The sequence below is a fragment of the Leucopleurus acutus genome (genome assembly GCF_964270905.1).
Source record: "Leucopleurus acutus genome assembly, chromosome: 5".
Taxonomy (NCBI): Eukaryota; Metazoa; Chordata; class Mammalia; order Artiodactyla; family Delphinidae; genus Leucopleurus; species Leucopleurus acutus.
The window spans coordinates 25,329,002-25,335,001 of record NC_139147.1 but is presented as its reverse complement, the minus strand read 5'-3'; the positions used below and the strand labels follow the sequence as shown (position 1 = coordinate 25,335,001).

At 36.2% G+C, this 6,000-nt stretch overlaps 1 pseudogene across 1 annotated transcript; it reads right to left on the bottom strand.

The window, feature by feature from the left end:
- Positions 1–5,376: 5,376 nt before the first annotated feature.
- LOC309961631 (translationally-controlled tumor protein-like) lies at positions 5,377–5,881 on the bottom strand (annotated as a pseudogene). Its single transcript has one exon. The product of its transcript is annotated as a translationally-controlled tumor protein-like (transcript).
- Positions 5,882–6,000: the final 119 nt, after the last annotated feature.

Here is a 6,000-nt window from a genome sequence, read left to right as displayed (position 1 = left end):
TTTCTGGAAAGTTCACTATCCTACTAACTTCAACAACTATTTTACAACTTCTTTGTTATTAAAACTCATAATTTCAATGCTGTCTCTTTCACATTTACAATATTATTCTGCTTTCCTTTTTATAGGAAAAGGAAGTCTATAAGGAAGAAATTTCTTCAACTTTCTCACACAAATATCTGCACCAGAACCTTGGCATGCCTCCTTCCTGCCAGTCTCAAAAGAAAGCATCCTCTTACCTGCAGTCCACTTACCTGACATGGGACTCTGCCCTTTCCCTGGAGATTTGGCTCAACTGCATGTACCTTCAATCTACCTCCTGATGTCTTCCCTCAGCAGACAAATACACACAGCAAAACATACCCCGTAATCACTGACCTTCTATAAAACTTGTACTTTGATCTTTCATTATTCTTCATATTCTATCTGAGCAATTTTATTTTGTGTCTTAGACTCTCATTTATTGGAGCTGTTTCCCCAAATCCCCCTAATTCTCCCCCATCCTTATTTGGACTTCTCACACTTTAAAGTCTAAGTTTAAAATTTAATCTAATAATTTTTTAATTCTTCCAACTTGTAACCCTTCCCTCTTCTCTATTTCACAGAAGAAAAACACCATTTCTCTTGTTTCAAGAAGCGGGAAACCTCATTTTTCTTTCAAATCTCTGCTTTAAGCCTTCATATTAATAATTTCTGTAGTTTAGATTCCACATTGCTCTCAATAATGGATAAAATAGGTTTGAAGACATCTAGATTAACTGGGTTATGTTCAGAGAAAAAGCAAGCTTGATGAGAAGGAAATTTAATATGTTAAATTTACAATGAGTATGAAAGACTCTGGAATATTCAACTAGAGTAGAGAAAGAGCTGCTTTCAAATATTTGAAAATGCTCATGTGGGAGAGGATATGCATTTTAATTTGATCTTAAGACCCAGTAATTGAAGAAAGTATGTCTTGAGATGAAATGATTGCCTGAAGATTCACTGACTTCACCATAGTGGGAAGTGATCAGGCATATCCTAGATGGACACTTAGTGGGGATGGTATAGAGTTTAGTTATTAGAAGCATGGTTGGATTAGATGAAATTTAAGAACGACCCCAATCCTGTTTTTGTGTAATGTTGAAGACATATAAGTACTGACTTAATGAATTTTTAAATTTCCTAAGGGTGGTGTTTATGCTATAATTATAATTAATTTATGTACTTTAAAACAGAATTTGAGAGAGTTTAGTGCTTTAAAAAGTGAAGGGTGTCTTTCTTTCAATATATAGGCTTTGATAAGTGCAATGAGTTGCCATGACATGCAATATCACATCCAAATTTTAATGTCAAAACTTGATCTATTGCAAAGCCACGTGAATTGTTATTCAGACAAATGGAAAATATAATTTTAAATGTCCCTATAAATCTGTTTCCCAGAATGTAGTTTACATCAACCTTTAAACATTTAGAATGATGGAAAGTAAACATCATAAAATGGTACCAAATTATACTGAACCTATAAGAAGAATCCTTCAGAGTGTAACATTGACTAGACACCTTTTCATAGCACTATTGATTTTGTGCTGAGGTTAAACATTAAAAATGCTATTTTGACAATATTTTCACATTAATAAATAATTTTCTCAGAGGGAACAACACTTAAAAATGAAAAGTAAATGACAAAATAATTTTCAAAATCAGAAGACAGTTTAAAAAAATGTAACGAAAAAAAATGTAGCCATATAACATGAAAGCTACCTCAAAATAATTTGTTGTTCCAAGTTCTCCCCAGAAAGAAATTTTAATTAGAACTAATTTCATTAAAAATGGAAACTAATTAAAATTATTTTGAAAACTTGCACAGGGTCATTATTAGTAAATCTGTATAGAATTCTATACATCATCTGACTCAGCCAGATAGAATTTCAAATTAAAAAAATAAAAAGATTATACTGCATATAAAAAAGGGAGGATTTTATGCTTCAAAATAGTATTATGTAGGAAGTAGAAAACATTTTTATATTAGTTCAAAATTTTTAATTGATACATAGGAGAGTAAAGTTAAAAAATATGAATACATATTTGTCTTTTACTCAAATGAACTGAATGGCCACTTCAAAGTAGATATCACTGTGTCCTGAGAATTTTGTTTCATTTTTTAAAATGTGAATATGGGTTAATAAATGTTCTTTTCTACAGTCTTGGTAAGAGATTTGGTTCCCCTTGATTCATCATTTGCTTAGTGATGAATGCCATGGGGTCTCTAACTTCCCAGGCATGTACACTTACCAAGTTTTTTCCATTGACTCACATTGAATACCTAACTCACAATATTCCATTGAAAACTGTATGTCTCTGGATGGTAGAAGCATGCTATTCAATTTTTAGAGTATTAACAATAAACAAACTGAAACGCCGTTAACCAGATGCATAACCATCTCTTCTATAGATAACACAGATCAAAAGAACAACTTGAGTGTCGGTAGCTCTTGAATAGGGATGCTAGTATCTCATGGACAACCACTTTCTCCCCCACATGCAGAAAAGCCATTGCAGCTACAGAATTCTTGCAAGATAATGTGCTGATAATCTCTATTATTTTATTGGAGTTAATCCAAAAGATTAAATCCATTACCTATCTCAGCTCTAAGAGTTGTGATTTAAGGACAACCTAAAAGACTAGATAATGAAATCTGTAAATAGGCAAAATTTTCCTAGGAGATAGCACTGCTGTTACATTTTTATATTTTTATGTTAATTATCATATTTTTCAATTTGAATTAAAGAAACATTTTTTGTATCCAAAGGTTACATTTCAGAAAAGAGTTGTAAAATAAACAATATTCTTTTCTTCTCTCAAAAATTCTTTCGATGGGCTTCCCTGGTGGCACAGTGGTTGAGAGTCCGCCTGCCGATGCAGGGGACACAGGTCCATGCCCCGGTCTGGGAAGATCCCACATGCTGCGGAGCGGCTGGGCCTGTGAGCCATGGCCACTGAGCCTGCGTGTCCAGAGCCTGTGCTCCGCAGCGGGAGAGGCCACAACAGTGAGGGGCCCACGTACCGCAAAAAAAAAAAAAAAAAATTCTTTTATTAAAATTTGGAGTAAACTTTTCACGTAGATATCCATGAATTTTCAAGTGTTATGTCCAGTGTGTGGAAATGGCCAATTGCAAATGTCTCTTTGGCATAATAAATTTACTTCATTAGATGTAAACTCCAAACTAAAAAAAATTCTGTCGGGTCCCATAGTCCCTATAAATGTGCCCCTCACTCCCCGCTAAAATATAACTGCCTTTGGAATAAAACACTGTAATATACTTTGCTACTTTCAACATTAACTAGAGATTTCAGCCAAGGAACTGAGAGTCTCTTTTAAGTATTTTACCTACAGTCTACTGACAATTTTAAAATTCTGTGTAACATACTAAAGTAGTCAATGGATATTCAAGACATCACATACACAAAGCTTATTTGCCTACAGCAAAAATGTGTTTTTACTATAGATAGCAAATACTTTCACGGTTCATATTTCATTCAAGATCATACAGAAGCATCCTGCTTACTAAGTGAGACAACTAGGTATCATTTATTACCAAGATTTTTATTGGCTTGGATTGGGATGCAACTGACAGACAAATAAATTTCATGTATTTAAATGTATTTAAATGTATTTATGTATTTAAAGGTATTCTACAGATTTTTACCCCTGTGAAACTACCTGCAATATCAAAATAATTAATATATAATACCCATCACCTACAGAAGTTTCCATGTGCCACTAAGTAATCCTTCATTCTTGCCTACCTCCATTCCATGCCCCTCTCGACCTCTACCCATCATTGGTGAGCTTTTTGCCACTATGGATTAGTTTTAATTTTCTGTAGTTTTTTTTTAAATAAATTTATTATATTTATTTATTTACTTATTTTTGGCTGCGTTGGGTCTTCATTGCTGCGCGTGGGCTTTTCTCTAGTTGTGGCGAGCGGGGGTTACTCTTCGTTGCACTTTGTAGGCTTCTCATTGCAGTGGCTTTCCTTGTGGAGCACGGTCTCTAGGCGTGAAGGCCTCAGTAGTTGTGGCTCATGGGCTCTAGAGTGCAGGCTCAGTAGTTGTGGCACATGGGCATAGTTTCTCCGCAGCGTGTGGGATCTTCACGGACCAGGGCTCGAACCCGTGTCCCCTGCATTGGCAGGCAGATTCTTAACAACTGTGCCACCAGAGAAGTCCCTAATTTTCTATAGTTTTTATACAAAAGTAACCAAACAGTATATACTCTTTTTTTTGTCTGGCTTCTTTCACTCAGTATAATTATTTGAGATACATTCATGTTGTAGTATGTTATAATAATTCTTGTTTTTATGTGTAGTATTTCCTTGCATGATTGTATTACAATATGTTTATCTATTCACTTATTGATAGAAAGTTTAATTGTTTCCATTTTGGGCTATTATAAATGATGGGGTTATGAACATCTGTGTACAAGTCTTTGTACAGCATATGCTTTCATTTCTGTCAGGTGAATGCTGAGGAGTGGAATGGCTGCACTATATGCACTGCATGCACTTGGCTTCCAGAGACCATCCACACTGACAGTGCATGTGTATCAACACAGCTGTGCTGTTTACACAGTGTCTCTTCAATCTGTTAGGGAAATCAAAGACCCCAACATTGTCTCTCTGGCTATTTTACTGGTGCTTTCTAAAAACTTCATAAAGTACTTTTTGACTCTATAGGACTGTGTACAAGTTTATAGTATACAATCCTATTTGTTGCTGCTCTGCTCTGTAGAATGTTAGAAGTGAAAACAAAAAAAATATGTATCTACACGTGGTGGTTATTTGTGGGAGAGCAACATACGGTTTCTTTTTTTTTTGCTTCCAACTGTGTTAGTCTTTTTTTATTCTTTTGGTAATCTCTTCCAGGGTTAACTAGTTCCATTTGTAGGTGATGAAATGTGTAAGAAATCCACTTCAAATGCTGGCACTGCTATGAGCATGGTCTTTCCCTTTACTTCAACTCAATTACTTTTGATTCTTGTTTATATTCCAAGTGCCAGAAGTGGTTTTCACTGTAGAAGTTATCTGAAGATGGTCTTCAACCAGGCTCTAGCTTCTCCAGGAAGGCTACACAGGATGGATTTAGATATTACATATTAAACTAAGAGGCATTCTCTCAAATGAGTTTAAATGCATTTTATTTTTAGACAACTTACGTGACATACCTTTTTTCACAAAAACAATATTTCCACTCCAAAAAAATCAACTGTTAAAATAAATGAAGAGCTCAAGATGACATCAGTCCCATTTGTCTAAGTCCTGGTGTTGTGCTGATGAAAAGCTGCAGCCAGCCAGTTATGACGACAGGTGCTAGATCCAAAGGAACAGCCAAATTTGTTAACATTTTTCCATTTCTAAACCACCCTTAAAGAAAATCATATATGGGCTCACACCATCCTCACGGTAGTCTAGCAGAACAACCATGCCATCTGGATTCATGTTTTCACCAATAAGAGGCTGACAGTTGTTGAAATTAGCAAGTATGTGCTTGATTTGTTCTGCAGCCCCTGTCATAAAACATTTTACTCTTTCTGGTCTCTGTTCTTCAAGTTTCCCTTTGATTGACTTCATGTAATCTTTGATGTACTTCTTGTAAGCTTCTTTTGTGTAACTGGTTTCCTGCAAGTGATAGTTCATGACAATATCGACATCAGTGATTTCTGCGCTCTGTACCTTCCTCCTCAGGCCCTTCAGCAGAGGCATTTCCACCAGTGAGCGAGTCATCAATGTTACACTCTGTCCTACTGACCATCTTCCCCTCCACCTCCAGACACAGCCCTTTGGTGACCTGCCTGATCTTGTAGATGTCGGAGAACACCTCAGCATGGTTGATGAGGTCCCGGTAGATGGAGCTGCTGGGAGCTCAGAGCAAGCGCTGTGTAGTCAGAGCGGTGCTGGGCCTGGGGCAGGGGGTGGGGGTGGGGGTCGAGGGAAAGGATGGAAAAGTAACCTGCAGTTTCT